Source organism: Tachypleus tridentatus, chromosome 11, assembly GCF_004210375.1.
Source record: "Tachypleus tridentatus isolate NWPU-2018 chromosome 11, ASM421037v1, whole genome shotgun sequence".
NCBI classification, from domain to species: Eukaryota; Metazoa; Arthropoda; class Merostomata; order Xiphosura; family Limulidae; genus Tachypleus; species Tachypleus tridentatus.
In genome coordinates, this window is record NC_134835.1 from 100301210 (window position 1) to 100319340 (window position 18131).

The 18131-nt window shown below is 33.8% G+C and overlaps 1 protein-coding gene across 1 annotated transcript in view; it reads left to right on the forward strand.

The window, feature by feature from the left end:
- The window catches only part of LOC143232890 (plexin-B-like), a 227516-nt gene that overhangs the window by 34188 nt on the left and 175197 nt on the right, over positions 1-18131 (forward strand). Inside the window, exon 3 of the mRNA XM_076468909.1 lies at positions 4684-4748. The gene's annotated coding sequence lies outside the window, so the exon portion shown is untranslated. The remainder of the gene's footprint in view (positions 1-4683; positions 4749-18131) is intronic.

Consider the following 18131-nt stretch of genomic DNA (forward strand, 5'->3'; position numbering starts at 1 on the left):
CAAGTAGAAAGAATACCTCATGCTAATTAACCTATCAGTGATTTAAACGCAAAAGGTTTTCATCAAGAAGGTTTTAACATCAACCACATAGCGGTGGTGACGAAAGATGCAAGTATAAGTGTATGGCTGTGGACAATACATGTGGGCTGGGCCGTAATTGTAGGCTACATTTCGTAGCTGACAATACTGGTCGTTAGCCTAAAATGACGACATTAACGATATCTGTCCAAAATTACCAGGCCACCTCGAGCTGCAGACAGTCACTGAAAGATGCTTTATGTTGGTGAGAAGTAATTGGAATTAATAGTTACATAGTAGTGGTGCGAAATCCTTGCCTGTATAATTATCAAATAAAGTGTAACAGCATAAAAAACGTACTTTGGCATTTTGATGGTCGAAATTCGTGGAACATTTTCTATAAAAGTACCGTTTTGAATACATAACAATCTCAAGAAACAGAAGTGGAGACCTTAAGGGGTGATGTTACGTTTATTTTCATCCCAATAAATTTTCTTTGAGTGGAAAAAATAATGGATATTTTTTAATTTATGCTCTTATGGGAGAAAGATACAAAAAATACAACCTTCGGTACGTAATTTGTAAGTCCACTGCTCTTACTAATGAGTGTAAACATACGGTTTCGTTTTAGTATATTGTTAAAAATTGTATCATCGTTGATTTGAAGAAAATTTCAGGCTATATTTAAGGAGCATAAATATTTTCATGACAAAACATTAGCAAATTTAATGTTTCTCTCTTGCTTTTTACGATGTTATCAAATCTTCACTTTAGAGCACACAAATAAAGTTGTTTTAAAATGTACAATGGAAAAGTGATTCATTTACTTCTTTTATTCAGTTTAGTCGATGATAAGATATTTCCACTTATCAGAATTTTAAATTTTGTATTAAAACGACCAACAGTCCTTTTAAATAAATCACGAGTACGGCGATTTATATCATAATTCCTTATAAAATGTTCAGAGAACCAATTTATTTACAATTTTAACCTATTTGCCTGTCCTCCGCTGGTACAGAGGTAAGTCTTCGGATTTACAACGCTAAAATCAGGAGTTTGATTCCCCTCGGTGGGCTCAGCAGATAGCCCAATGTGGCTTTGCTATAAGAAAAACATAAACACCCTAATTGTCTAATACAGCCATTTTAATTTCTTATTCTATTGGTGGAATTTGATTGCTTGCGGTGTCATTGTTGGTTTTTTTTTTTTTTCAGTTAACTGTTACTGAAACGAAACTGCCTTTAAATGAACATAAACCACATAAGTTACTAATAGAAATATAAAAACAACGTGTTAAACGGTAACTTAATAGGAAAGAAAGGAAATAGCGAAAATTATTTTGTTATATAACACACATCCGCCTGTATTGGGAGACAAGAAGACTGGCGGCAAACCCTATGTATGTGAATACCATGCGTTAGAAATACAGAGAATAATCATGCTAGTGAACGGAAAGTATATTTAACGGACACCTCTGGAAATAGTCCAAATGACAGAATAATTATTTACTTCAAAAAAATCTTACCTCCTATTGTTTTTATTTATTAAGGTCATCACCGCACAGTTAACTACAATAATAACTGAAAGATATGTAGTTAACTGTAATAACAACTAAAATTAATCTAACAAATATAATTAACTAAGTCTTGGTTTGTTTTGAATTTCGCGCAAAGCAGCACAAGGGGTATCTGCGCTAGCCGTCCCTAATTTTGCAGTGTAAGACTACATGGAAGGCAGCTAGTCATCATCACCCACCGCCAACTCTTAGGCTACTCTTTTACCAACGAATAGTGGAATTAACCATCCAATATAACGCCTCCACGGCTGATAGGGCGAGCATGTTTGGTGCGACGGGGATTAGAACCCGCGACCTTCAGAGTAGGAGTCGAGTGCCTTAATCACCTGGCCATGCTGGGCCTAACTGAAACCATAAATTCTTGATTATAAGTATAATTTTAACTGAAAAAAACATTGTTGAATTTCGCAAAAACCTGTTCCAAGATTATCATCTCCAGCCGTTCCTCATTTAGAAGTAATAGACAAGAGGGAAGGCAACTATTCAACACCACCCTCCGCCAACTCTTCACTTACTCTTTACTAACGAAAAAGTGGGACTGAACTCAGATTATAATGCCCCCTACGACCGAAAAAGTGAGCATTTTCGGTGACAAGCTTCGAACCCACGACCGGTAGATTGAGGTAAGCAGTAACTTTACGGAGTTGCAACAATAAAGTTTAGGGTTCGACTCCCATGATGGAAATATCTTGGATAACCCTTTATGTAGTTTTGTGCTTAAAGAAGAACAAAAAATTACAATATTTAAGGATGTTTAAATATTTAATGTTTCATGCTACGTTTTGACTTTTATGCATTCTTACTGGACGTATTTACTTAACAGATGTATTAAGGCTAGAGATAAACGGTAAGTATATTTGTTGACATACTGAACTTTTTTATATATGTTTCATGTTTCATATAAATATGTACGTGCGCCCTTAAACATCATTTCCAACCAGAAACTGTTTGTTTTAATCATTTTTATTTCGACACAGAAAGATTAGCGTTGAGTTTCTCATTAAACACTGGAATAAAATCTTACACCGTTTTGGTACGAACAACAATTATGTTAATTACTTTCATGTCACTATTCGTAAAATAGAACAAGTTGAGACTGAAAAAATAGCACTGAATTAGCCAGCTCTCACGTAGATTACAATCCTAATAATAATTAAAACAACGAAATGTCTCAGTATATTCCATCTCGATAGGTGGCCGTATATTACTAAAATAGGATTAATACTTAACGTTTTATCATATATAAATAGTACTGCTTTTTAAAAAGTAAATATTATACTGGCAAAAATCTCTAAAATATTTGCAGCTAAATCATTGTCTTTACTGCAACAGTACTTCTTTAAATATAAAATTTCGTTATAATAATAATATTTTTAATCGCAAGTACAGAAATCTATCAGTCCATTTGTCTTAGGCCTAACTTTAGTTACGCCTTTATTAAGTAGTGATTAATTCGATTAAGAGATTAATTGACAACGTCACTTGTGTACGTTTTATGCTTTAGTTTAGTTAGAACTAAACCTTTCTGTACTTAATATAAGCAATAAATAAACTTTAAATATTTTCCATGAGCTAACATTAGAAGCACGGTATGGTCAAGTAGTTAAGGCGTGCGACTCGTAATCTAAAGGTCGTGGGTTCGAATCGCCGTCGCACCAAACATGCTCGTCATTTCAGCCGTCGGGGCTATAATAATGTGATGGTCGATCCCACTGTTTGTTGGTAAAAGAGTAGTCCAATAATTGACGGATGGTTGGTGATGCTAGCTGCCTTTTCTCTTGTCTTACACTGCTAAATTAGGGACGGCTAGCGCAAATAGCCGTCGTGTAGCTTTGTGCGAAATTTAAAAAAAACAACAAATATCAGACCTTTTTAAAAAACTTCGACAACCTGTAATAATGTTTAATCAATGAAATTTAAATCAATATTTTGTTTACATCACTGATGTGTGCACATGTGTGCATTTAGATAATAAAGTGCGCGCGCATGTTCGGAACAGAAAAATAAAAACTGTGTATTATTGCAAGAGATAGTTCTTAGTGACTTACTCTATAAACTGTAACACTTGAAATTGTGTTACATAATCGTGGCATCAATGTTCATTACGTTCCACTCCACTGTGTGATTGATTGGATAAACATATGCTATGAAAAATGTAAAGGTAATTAACCAGCTGTAAGTTGTCTCAAAAAATGATTAATTTTACATTTAAAGCATGATAGTCTTTAGTTCTTCATGATCGATCATAACGTATTATTGTATTTCCTACTGATAATTGTACGAAAAGCTAATACGATTCTTACTTCCCTACGAGGAATACGCAATGTCCAGCTTCCACATCAAAACCCAGCACCATATATCTGTCATGCTTGTAATTACAGCCTAACTAGGGAGGAAAAGTTTTATTGTTCTTTAACCTCGAGTTATGAAGTAATACATTCGGAAGTTTCAGAAATAAATGTGAAGGATGTGTAGAGCTTTTCAGTAATGGCGGGAGCTTCAGTCTCCAGAAAGAGTAGAGCTTGCCCTGCTATTTGTGGAATTTAACGTTTATGTCAGCATGCTAGAGGGAACCACTTCTTCTTTCAAAGAGTTTTCCGATCGAACCTTAATATTTCATCACAGAGCTTTGATAGTTGAGTTATAGAACATGAGAAATCAAAATTTTATGTTAGAAATTATGTGGAAGGTTTTCCGCGTGTCACAACCGTAAGATTTTATCTTTTCTATTTCGCTCCAAGCAGAAATGGCAAAAGCTTAATATATCCTTTTCTAAGCTCCTTAGAAAACTAGCAGTTTTTATCCACACATATATATGTGTATTCTTCACCCAGCTAAAATGTTTGAAACATTGAGGCGTTTCATTTAACAAAGACTGTAGTTGAAAACCGAATATAAAAGTATTGCAATATATTTTGTATGTTAATGGGCTTACCAGTATGTTGTTATCCATGGAAACATAACAAGATAATTTTAACCTGCAGTTTCGATGTGGTTAAGTATTGTCCAGTAGATTAAGGTAAAAAGAATCTACTAAAAGTTTTAATTTTAGTTTTAAAGAGTTCGTTTCTCTTTTCTTTGTTTTGCAGTTTTACGTGTTCTATGACAACTGAAGATATCTGACTTGCAAACTTAATATTTTTACATGTTAAAGGTAAGAATAATTATGAATGAATTATTTTAGGGTTAACGTATTTATTTCTAAAGTTATAAATCTATTCATCTTAATTTCATGGAAAAAAATCTAAAGTTAGGACGTACATATTTTGATTAAGTGTAAACTCAACACCAGCATCTATGTTGTGAGTAGTGATTCTAAGTATGGAAACTATATACTGTAACATTTTATGTAAAATGTTATTTCTGGAAATGATAAAAAATATATATAGACAGGTTATATCAGTATACAATTTAATTAACTATTCATAAGAATAACCATTTATGAAGTGTTAGTTTACACTGCGTAATAACGTACTTCTATTACGACTCTGCAAGTGAGAGCTGGGTTATGAAATTTTCTCATTAATTAATGTACGATAGTGTACAATGTGTGATTTATACTTCTGTGGAATTATCTTATGTGGAATTCATTAAAATTTACATTCTAATGATAAAATAATTATCATTATTTTAAAATAATGTATATAAAAATTTAATTTTTGTGCCAGAAAAAGGTGCAAGGTGGATGTCTTAATCAAATAAGGAGGAAGTTCCTATTTATATGAAGTCTGTTCTACCTAACAAAGTAGGAAAAATAAAATACATTATGAGTCATGATGTATCCCAGAAAAACTAAACTACAAGCAACACAACAAACCTTTCTTCATGAAGATGAATCACACTGAACCCCACAAAACTAAACTACAAGCAACACAACAAACGTTTCTTTATGAAGATGAATCACACTGAACCCCACAAAACTAAACTACAAGCAACACAACAAACGTTTCTTTATGAAGATGAATCACACTGAACCCCACAAAACTAAACTACAAGCAACACAACAAACACATATTCATGAAGAAAGAAGATGTGTTTGTTGTGTTGCTTGTAGTTCAGTTTTGTAGGGCTCGCTGTGATTCATCTTCATGATAAAAATACAAGAACTATGGGGTTTCGGTTTGCTCCACCAATCGACGTAAAGTAAGTTTGGTTCTATGTATTTAGTTGCGAAAGTTTAGAGTTCACGTATTCACGATTTAAAGTCAAAATTCGTTGTGTATACGATACATGTGCTTACGTCTCATATGTTTGTTACATTTACGTTAGTGCATAACAAACTTACTTTCTCCTACAATAAATTATAACTTTAAATCAAATATTTATTCAGCGTTTCCCTTAAATGTTTTTATAAAGCAAAGATTAAATATATTAAATTATTTATTCAAAAGATGTTTCCGAAACGGTGGCGAATCTAAATTTAGTAGACGGCCTAAAATTTAACAGAGCTGCTAATACCTCGTCTGTTAATATATAGTTTATGCTCTGCTTGATATTAAACAGATTTTTGGTTGTTTAAACTTGAACTTATTCCTTAGATCTATCGCTGCTAATGAAATATTTGGTTTTAATAACAAGTTGAAGACCTTTCTTGGTAGAAGCTCCGTTTTAACAATTGTAATATCGACGTCCTTTAAAAGAAACAAAAATTAGAATGGTCCTCTTTAAGAATAATTAAACCATATTTCAAAAATGGAGTTTAACTTTAGTAAGACAACCCAAGTAATTTATGATACATTGTTTTAATTGGCTATCGCACTTCCCTGTACTTACAAAAGGACCCACCGCCGAGGTACACTATAGGATTTTCTTTTCTTCGTTGCTATAATTCTATGCTTGGGAATAGCATATCTTAATGTTCATATCTGGTCTTTTACACAAAGAATGAGTCTTATTTGGTGCATGATTGACAGGCTGTAATAATAAACGTCTGAGTAAAATATCTATGAATTACTGCCCTTGTAATTAGTTTTGTACTACGTGTCGTCCTTTGATTTTGCTGCTTCGTTAAGAATTAGTAAGGATCTATGAAGTTCATTGACTCAAATCTGTTCCTTGCTTTATTTTTTATATCTATGTCTCAAAATGAGAAGCAGAAACTGCTGCAGAAGAAACTGAATCTATATTGTTTGACTTTAAGATAAGTCTGTATTTTTATTGTTTGACTTTAAGATGAGTCTTTATATTTATTGTTTTACTTTAAGATAGGCCTGTATTTTTGTATTGTTTGATTGTAAGATAAGTCTGTATTTTTATTGTTTGGCTTTCAGATAGGTTCATATTTTTATTGTTTGAATTTAAGATAGGCCTGTATTTTCGGTACCTTTATCCCTTTAAAACCAGTAATCAGTTTTATAAATATATTTTTGCTTCAAAATGATTCAGTTCCTATGAAATTCAGCGACAGACAATTAAGAGATATTTATCTAATACAGAATAATACGTTATTTTTTCTAATTCTGTTTTTGCATAAGTAATGCAGTTCAGTGGTGAGTATACTCTAAACATGTACGAGACGATAAGGTAATGAAAGAAACGTTCAACTAGTAACATGTATGTACGATAAGGTAATAAAAGAAACGTTCAACTAGTCACATGTATGTACGATAAGGTAATAAAAAAAACGTTCAACTAGTCACATGTATGTACGATAAGGTAATAAAAAAACGTTCAACTAGTCACATGTATGTACGATAAGGTAATAAAAAAAACGTTCAACTAGTAACATGTATGTACGATAAGGTAATAAAAAAAACGTTCAACTAGTCACATGTATGTACGATAAGGTAATAAAAGAAACGTTCAACTAGTAACATGTATGTACGATAAAGTAATAAAAGAAACGTTCAACTAGTAACAAGGAAACAATGACTACTTTAACATACATGACAAATAGGTACAAAATAATATATATTAATAAGCAAATGGATATTCGTTTCTGTAACAAATTATTAGGGTAATTAAGTATCATAAACAAACGTTTCACACAAATAAACCAAAATACTTGCATTCAGCTTCCCCTTGTAGCTTCGATCACCTGAACATATATATTCATCCATTTTGAACAGGTTAACATAATTATTCTCTTTAAACACCTTACCTTTCTCTCTTTACCTTCTTTTAAATATATATGCACTTTAGAATTCTTCATTTCTTCTTTGCTATCTTTCTATTATTACCTTATTACCAAACAGTTGAAAACTTAATAAAGTTATAGAAGAGATTGGGCTACGTACGAGTGACTGAGGTTTGCAGGTTTTTAAAACACAAATTAAGTGAAAAGCACACACACATTGATAAACATAATTTTATAAATACTTTCGTGGTATAAAATGATTTTAGTTAATTTGTGTTTTGAAAGCTGTCAATTTTAATGTCAATTGATAATTTCGTATTTTCAATTTATTCTAAGATTAAATAACGCAATTCGATATTTTCAAATATACATTTGTAAATTATCTGCATGTCTTCTCATTCTAGGATATTTAACGTATTTTCGAGCCGTTGGTATCCTGTGAGGGTAAATTCCACTATTCAATACAAACGTAGCCCAACGGTTGGGAGCTGGTGCTGTTTACTGGTTCTCTTCTTTTTAACTCAAAACTAGGCCTGGCATCGCCAAGTGGTTAAGGCATTCGACTCGTAATCTAAGAGTCGCGAGTTCGAATCCCCATCACACCAAACATGCTGGCTCTTTCAGTCTTGGAGACGATGTAATATTACGGTCAATTCCACTATTAATTGGTAAACGAGTAGCCGAAGAGTTGGTAGTGGGTGGTGATGACTAGCTGCCTTCCCCTTAGTCTTACACTGCTAAATTAGGGACGGCTAGCGCAGATATCCCTCGTGTAGTTTTGCGCGAAATTCAAAAACAAACAAACATTTAACGTGCCAACTTGTTCAACCTGTCTTTACCATACATTACAGGAGTAAAAATACAGTGAGTTCCGAGATCTGCGAGGTCGTGGGTTTGGGTGGTTATAGAATGTGAAACGTTAATAGTGAATCAAGTAAAAAACAAAGGCGTGAAATACTTCACTAAATAGAGTAATTGAGATGAGTTTAATTACAGAAGGAAAAGTGGATGTTTTTCCTTCTTTTGAAGCCAAGGCTTCGTTTATTCAATATTATTCAGTTACAATATTTTATACATCTAAGTTTTACTAATGTAAGCATTTCATTTGTCCACAAGAGAGAAGTTTGTCTTTTACTGATCAACAAGAGACACAATGAGCAGTTAGTAACTAATGGTTAATTGAACCATGCCAATAAATGGATAATACAACAAAACAACTGATTTCAGACTGAAGTTTGTACTTAGAGAAACAGAACAATTATAAAAATACATTCATGATTACGTCTAGTAACATTTTTCGAGCCTCCAAATGACACTAAAGAACTAACTTAACAAGCTCTACATTTGTTCGAAACACCAAGAGACAATGTTAGAAATATAATAAATTATTATTTTTCGTTATCCACTATTTAGTAATTAACTATGATTAAGAAAACTTGTACATGATTGTTGCTCATAGTAATCTCAAAAGGGAGTTTGCGATTTTTTGTTCCTGTGTCAAAACAACTAAGAAGAAATAGAATTACACAAATTTACTTCATCTTGAATTAATGATATACAAACTTGTAATCGCAAATAATTGTTTGTTTGTTTTTTTAATTTCGCGCAAAGCTACTCGAGGGCTACCTGCACTAGCCGTCCGTAATTTAGCAATGTAAGGCTAGAGGGAAGGCAGCTAGTCATCACCACCCACCGCCAATTTTGGGCTACTCTTTTACCAACGAATAGTGGGATTGACCATCACGGCTGAAAAGGCGTACATGTTTGGTGCGACAGGGATGCGAACCCTTACCCTCAGATTACGAGTCGCACGCCTTAACCCACCTGGCCATGCCGGGCCCACAAATAATGTTTTAAAATCGTAATTGCCGTTTACAGAAATTTGGAACGTTTTTTTTTATTGCGTTAAATTTTCTTCGACTAGTGGATTTTGATACATCTCTATATTTTCGCTCACCGGATTAACTGAGCAACATATTTTGGATTTTGTTTTGGCATTACATTAACTTAATGATTCTTTACAGACCTTCAGAATTTATTTATTTTTTTGCTGGGAAATGTTACATGCTTTTGCCACAAGCTTGTGTTAAATTTGTAACAAATCCATGATTTAAAAGATGAGTAAATCCTTCTTTCATTATTTTAGCTAAAAATTGTAAAAGCACAGAATAAGCTAACGAATCTTAGGGTTTAGAAAATAAATAAAACAGCGACTATATACAACTAAAGAGAAAGAATACAAGGAATATTAAAGTATTAAAACGACTTTTTCTTCATAAGACGAATATTATCAGTTCTCGTTTTATTTTATAATTTTTCCCTTAACCATTTCTAACTCCATTCTTCTTTCTCATTTTACAAACTGTGTTCTCACTAGCTCCCCCTATTTGTTTTTTTTTAAGTTTCTTCTTTTTCTTAAGTTCAATAAAATCATCTACCCTAACAATTTTAACTGGACTGAATTTGTTTCTTCCCTTTTAACTCTTGGTTGAAGTAATATTACCTCTCGCTTCTCGAATGAAAATGTTTGGAACTCTTATAAAAAAATATTGATATCAGTTTTAAAAGATACGATTCAATATTGGAAATACATAACCATGATACTAAAAACTAAACTTGCTAAATCTTACGTGTAATACAGCTTTGCTCCTACAGAAGTATCCGTACAATAAAGCTTCAAGCTATGACAATGAATATGCAGATTTCAACTACTAAGCCTACAAGAAAATAATTCCCTACAGTGATTTACATAGAAAGTGTCTTTTGAGCAGAAAGCAGTTCGATCACAATTATAAACATAACATCTGGTAAGTAATAAATGTAAGTATATAAATGAACATACATATATGAAACAAGTTTTAAAAACATTTTCGACAACAGTTTTCTTAAAACAACAGTTAACATACAAATGAAGCTAGCTGTAATTATTTGAAAAACAACAATAATTTCGAAATGCAGGTATTTGTAATTATCTAAAAAAACAATGATCTACAGATACAGCTAGTAGGAATTATCTGAAAAAAAAACACAATAATTTACAAATGCACCTAGATGTAATAATCTATACATCCAGCTAGCTGAAACTATTTGAAAATAACAATAATCTAGAGGTGCAGCTACCTGTAATTATCTGAAGATAATAATCTAGAGATACAGCTTGTTGGAATTATTTGAAAAAACATAATAATTTACAAATGCATCTAGCTGTAATAACCTGACCAAAATAATAATCTATAGATATAGCTAGCTGCAACTATTTGAAAATAATAATAATAATATAGAGATACAACTATCTGAAATTATCTTAAAATAACAATAACTTAGAGATGCAGCTAGCTGTAATTATCTGAGGATAACAATAATCTAGAAATACAGCTAGCTGTAATTATCTGAAGATAACAATATTTTAGAAATACAGCTAGCTGTAATTATCTGAAGATAATTTGAAAATGTAGCTAGCTTTAATTATATATCTGAAAACAACAATAATCTAGGAATGAAACTGGTTGTAGATTCATCTCTATATTATAGCTGCTTTAAGTTGTAACTACATAAAAGCAACTATAATATATAGATGCGGCTAAGTGTAACTATATGTTTAAAAAGTTAACAACAAATTACAGGTGTAGCTAGTGTAACTTTATATATCTTTAAATATTAGAATCATATACTTATAAAATTTACTTTTTCGTGTTCATTCTTTATTTCACTGAAAGAACTGTTAAAAATTATGAACGTTTCCACCTACTGGTAAAAATCGCATGTATGTTCAACACTTGTAATATGTGAAGAATATGTTCTGTACTTGGTTTAATTCTGTCTTGAAGTGTTGTTGTTTTTTCATACCATCCTTTCCTTTGTTTTAGTGTTTCCTTCTTTTTCACTACATCTCTGTTGTGATTAAGATCACGTATGAGTGTAGAATTAATGGCTTGACTTTAAAAGTTGAATAACCATGAAGAGACACATGAGTTCTACAAGGTGTACACTTTACTTTTAGTTATCTCGCTTGAAAGTTCACACAAGAAATCATTTTGAGTTAGTATTTGAAATGAATTCTATATTACAATAACTGATCATTAATGATAACACGTCAAAATAATTATTTTAAAATGTTATATATTTTTTTCCATTTCAGTGTCGTAAACCTCAGTCTATTTAATATCACCATAGTTTCTGATATAACGTCGATTTGTGGTGGTATAAAGTCACATTTCTCAGGATATCTAGCGTTTACTCTTGCGTTTCTGGTACTCTCGACAAAAGATGATATATCAGTAATTTAATGATGTGTCTCAGGAACATGCTGTCCAGATGTGTAATGACAATCAGACGTAATAGTTCAAGCGGTATTATGACTGGTTAATAAAAATAAAAAAAGACTAATGATGTAATAGAATGTGGAGGGTGTAAAATACTGTGAAGCAATCAATACGTATATGTATCCAGGAACAACATTTCAAACAAGCTTCGAAATAGGTTAGTGACAAGAGACACTCCAATACAAGTCACTCTTGGTATTTTTTTCCTAACATGTAAATCTCTCTTTTACCAGAAAATTCCAAAATACCACATAAGGACGTGAAAGTTTTTATTTTATTTTAAAGTTCTCTCATAATTCTCGGTGAAAGACCCCGCATATGATTAGAGTTAAGTGCATCAAACCTATTAAACAGTGCAACGTAAAAACACAAAAAATCTTTCAGCGTTTCCATAGTGTTAAGTAAACATACATTTTAGCATAATTCAAAATTGTGTTTTTTTCATATTATGAGTGCAAACCAGATTGTTGTAAGCAGTCTTTACACAGAACCAACACATTCTCTTCAATTTTACGATTTATTTTACTTCACAATGTATTATGTATTACGTGAAAGAAGTTAGCGTTTCTACAAAACGAGAAGAACGAAATCTTAAATTGCGCGCAATGTCAAGAGAATGAAACTAAAGAACGCAACGTCAAGGGAATGAAACTAAAGAACTAAACAAGGGTATTTAAATAATATTCCATAAAATTATATGAACTCTACTGTTAATAAAGCAGGACCGTAATATTAATAATATTCTTAGGTTCATAACACTACGACGCAATGTGTTTCTGCTGTTTTAACATATTTTCCAATTTGGTTGACAAGTTTACCTCCCAAGAATTACTTTCATATTTTCTTTCTAAATGTTATTCAACTCGTAACTGATTTTCTGGCTATTTTGTAGCGTAGCTCTTGTAAACTTAGGAGCAACTGGTGGACTACTGCTGACTTGAGGAAAATGAAATATATTCTGTCGTTTAAAAAAAATCGTTTTACGAAGCGAAATAAGTTCTCTCCTGAATACTATATCCTAAGTGCAGATAACGAAGCTTCTTTGAGCTTAAAATCCTTTAAAACTATATTATACGCATGCAACTTTGTAGAAGTAGTATTCTGTATGAACGGTTATATTTTCTTGATTATAAACACTTACTTAATGGATTACACTATTTCTTCCTTCTGCCTTTTTTTTGTGTTATCTCCCGAAACTCTGCTAATTACAATGCTGTTCGTTTAATATATGTGTGTATATATATATATGTAATTAAAATAATGTCAATTATGTTTTAGAAACCGGAAGGAAATAGAACTTCTTTTCCTGTGGTTTAGGTAATGCTATTCTATTTTTAGCGTAGTGTAAAAGAATGAAAATGTTTATATAAATATAAATCCCGAATTTTAAAACCAAAACCACGTTCTATTTGTTTGTATGGTGAACGTTTAGACAAAAGAATAAATCAATGGATCTCTTCAGGGATTTTTAAAGCTGGCTTATGTATAGTAGAGACCCTTGTGGTGTTCTCTTACATTACCCATAATAATAGTAGTTTGTATTGTCGTTGTTTTCTGAACAGTATTAGAAATAAATACGAAACGTTTGGGCAATTATTTTATAAACAAAGTCTTAAAAAAAAACACTGTCACAATGAAATAAACCAAAACAATAACGTTCTGTTAGAAAAAAAATGTTAATAACACCTGGCGAGTGAAAATAAAGAAGAGTGTAAAATAATACGTAACTAAATCTGCTATTACTAGTGCCGACGAGGCCTTTCGTCAATGGCAGTTTTCTTCAAGCCAACTGAAATAGAACATGTACAAAAGTGCTTAAAGCACTGTTTATATTAGCAAATTGATTGACAACAACACGTTTTATATCTGAAAAGGAAGCTCAACAAAAATGTTAACATTCACTGTCGTTTCATTAAACATTCTCATTATAAAAGTTTCAGTTGCTCAGGAGAGTACATGACCAGCTCATCAACTCTCAATTATAAAGAACACAAAGCTGGCCAGTTAGCATTTAGGTGGTTAACTTCTTGCCCATGTCAGTGTGTTTTGATGGATATAACATGTCGTCGATTGAAAGATGCAGAATAAATGAACCAGCCAACCAATTGTATGAGATTTGAATTAGTGAAAATGATGAGTTGGTTAAAAATCATTCTTCTAAGAACTGGTTAATGTGATGAATGCTCAACTCAGAGAAGTCAAGATAAACAACCATCCTATTGCTTTACCTTCGAATTAATTAAAATAATCAGTTGGTACTTGGATGTCCTAAAAATGATGAATATATTAGATCGTCAACTTCAAGTTAAAGAATAAACTATCCGACTAATTCTTGTGCCTTGCTATTATAATAATTTTATTCGGTTCTTTGACATGAAAAATAATGCATATAATAACATATACTCTTCAAAACAAGAAACGCAAAAAGGATATTTTTGTTATTTTAAAGAGAAATATATGTAATAACGTTACAAGCTCAGAGTATGTGATGTTACACGTGTTAAGGCACTGATTGTCAGACTAAAATGACAATAAAAGTTGTGTACTTTGAAAACGGAGGAAAACATCGGATTTTTTGATAAAAGGCATACGTGTTCAATAAATTTGTTTGAGAGATCTGCATGTTCTGCAAGTGCAACATGTGCAAAATCACTATAAAAGTGACGGGTTCTCGGTTTCCATAGCTCAGTGTTAAGCCACCGACACGCAATACAGTTACGCCAAGACTGACTGAAGCACAACGCAACAACGCCATTGGTCGCTTGTAAGCAGGCGAATCTCGATCAGATGTTGCCAGAGCTGTGAATGTCCACCCAAGCACCATCACAAGACTATGGAATCGTCACCAACAACATGGATCAACTCGTGACCGTCCACGATCTGGCAGACCTCGTGTGACCACGCTCGCACAAGATCGCAACATCCGGTTACGTCACCTTCGGGATAGGACCACCACTGCGACGTCTACTGCCTCAACCATACCAGGGCTACGTAGGATTTCCGATCAGACCGTACGCAACCGTCTACGAGATGCAGGAATCCGACCTCGACGTCCAGTCAGAGGCGTCATCCTCCCCCAGCAACATCGTCAAGCACGGCTGCAGTGGACTCGGGCACATCGGGTATAGCCTCATCGACGATGGAGGCATGTTTGGTTCAGCGATGAATCACGTTTTATGCTTCGTAGGTAGGATGGAAAGACCCGTGTTTACCGTCGCCGAGGTGAACGTTTTGCAGCAAACTGTGTGTAGGATGTTGACAGATTTGGTGGTGGCAGCGTCATGATGTGGGCTGCCATCGACTACAATGCCAGAACAGACCTTTTGCACATTCGAGGGAATCTTACGGCTCAACGATACGTCGACGATATTCTTAGGCCCCATGTGCAACCTATCATGGTGAACGTCAACGACGTTTTTCAACATGACAACGCCCGTCCTCACACAGCCCGACTCACCACTGTCTTCTTGAGACACCACAACATCAACGTTCTTCCCTGGCCCTCCAGATCACCAGATTTAAACCCCATCGAACATCTTTGAGACGAGTTGGACCGACGGCGACAACCTCAACCACAGACTCTACCTCAGCTTGCAGCAGCTTTGCAGGCTGAGTGGACAGCCATTCCACAGGATGTGATTCGTCATCTCATCGCTTTCATGGGCAGGAGATGCTAAGCAGTTATTGATGCTCACGGGGGGGAATACTCGTTATTGACGTTGAGTGACGTTAAACTTCACCTAGTGAGCGTGGACTTCGCCTTTGTAGACTTTGGATCTTAAGCAGTGAATGTGCAAAGTTTCACACATGTCATACAGAACTACCCGGAATAAACTTGTTAACAATTTGTCTCATATTTTGCCTTTTGCGTTTCTTTATTTGAAGAGTATATATTCAACTGGCAAGTCTGTCAACGTTACTGAATGAATTAAACAACCAATTTTCATTTCCTCGACTTTGTGAAATTTCATTTAGCTTGTAAAGCTAACGGAATTTTCAAGTTTTGTGACTTGGAATGTAATAGATGTTATTGTTGGTTTAATACTCGTGGCGCAAACATGTTAAAATAAATATCTGGCAAATTGACTCTCGTTAAAAAAAAAACACAAACGGCATGGCGTTAAGGCGTTCGACTCGTAATTTGATGGTCGCATCAAACATGCTCGTCATTTCAGCCGTGGGGGCGTTATAATGTGACGGTCGATTTCACTATTCGTTGGTAAAAGAGTAGCCTAAGAGTTGGCAGTGGGTGATAATGATTAGCTGCCTTCCCTCTAGTCTTACACTGCTAAATTAGGAACGGCTAGCGCAGATAGCCCTCGCGTAGCTTTTTGCGAAATCTAAAAACAAACAAACTCGTTCAAAAACGATAAGATGAAACAAACACTGATGGAAAAATGAAAATTGCAAGTTTTTGTCTTTAATGGAGGTAGAAAGAAGCAAATAGTCTGTGTAACGGCGGGAAAAGCAATATTATCTGAAGAAAAGTGGAAAAAAATACATAACTTATCAGGCTTTCTAACTCAAGAGCATAGGTGAGAATAATTTTAAAGAACCCAACGAGGAAAACTAAAAATAAATGCAGGTTAAGTTTTATTGTACTAAAACAATATAATTATTGTCAATACCACTGTGTTTGTTCTAAGTCTTCGTCTTTCTTTGTGAAAAGGATTTTGTTTGAGTTGAAGTGGAAACTCGCGTTTTGCATAGGCTTTCTAAGTACACTATTAAGGGGAAAAAAAAAAAAATGAGTAAAAATCTTTTTATTATAGCTATTTTTGAACTCATAAATTAGAAATCGAGGCTGTGAAAGCTTATACTTACGATGCAGCTCACGTACCATCAAGTCTCGTGTTGTTGTGCGTGATTAGCGCGCGCACACACATAAATTATAATGCCCACCAATAACCTCATTTCTCCCTGATAATCAAAATAGTGATTAAATTGAGGTATACTTGATAAAACATGCTTCTGTAGGTAAGAACCAAATTCGAGCATAAATATGTAATTATATAAGTACATAGGACGTAAAAAATTGAATTCATTAAATTTTATAATCAGAATATGTGATAAGCGCAAGTGTAACATTACCAATAAATATCTAAACACGTATGAAAAATAAACAGTTTTGCAAAAACATCATCTGACAGATATGTGCTTTCAATAAACGATAGGTATATCAATTACAATTTTCTACAGCGAACAAGTCTGGGTGTTGCTAAATTATTGTGTACTAGACAACGAATCCAAGGAATGATACAACAAGCATTCGTTTCCTATCTATGTTATCAGAGTGACAATCAAATTCTACTTATTTATTCTTTGAATTTCTTGCAAAGGTACATGAGGACTACCAACGATAGCCACCCCTAATTTAGCAGTGTAAGACCAGAGGGAAGGCAGCTAGTCATCCCCACCTACCGCCAACTCTTGGGCTACTCTTTTATCAATGAGTAGTGTGTAACTACTAAATTATAATGCTGTCAAATTATAACACCCACACGGCTGTAAGGGCGAGCATGTTTGGTGTGAGGATTCGAACCCGCATAAAATTCTACTATTCGTTTGCAGTTGGTGCTGTTTACCAAACTTAGGGAAGGCTATGCGCAAATAAAAGATATTAAAGTGATTCAGTTACAAGTTGGTACGTGGATTCTAATTTGCAGAACTAACGGATGGTGTACGTATATATAGATATATCAAAATATATATAGTAATTTTTAAAGCGACTGAAATATAATTGATCAAGAAAACAAATGTAACCCACAACCCATAGAGTAAACCACTAAAACCGACAAAGGTACGCCCTTACTGCATTAGGCCCAGCATAGCCAGGTGTTTAAGGCACTCGATTCGTAATTCGAGGGTTGTGGGTTCGAATCCCCTTCACACCAAACATGCTCGTTCTTTCAGCGTTGGGGCTTTATAATGTGACGGCAATCCCACTATTCTTTGGTAAAAAGAGTAGTCCAAGAGTTGGCGGTGGGTGGTGATGACTAGCTGCCTTTCCTCTAGTCTTATGCTGCTAAATTCGGGACGGCTAGTGTAACTATGCACGAAATTAAAACCAAACCTTACTGTATCAATAAAATTTATTCTTCATACACTTACTCTAACATAATAAAACAAAACCAAAACT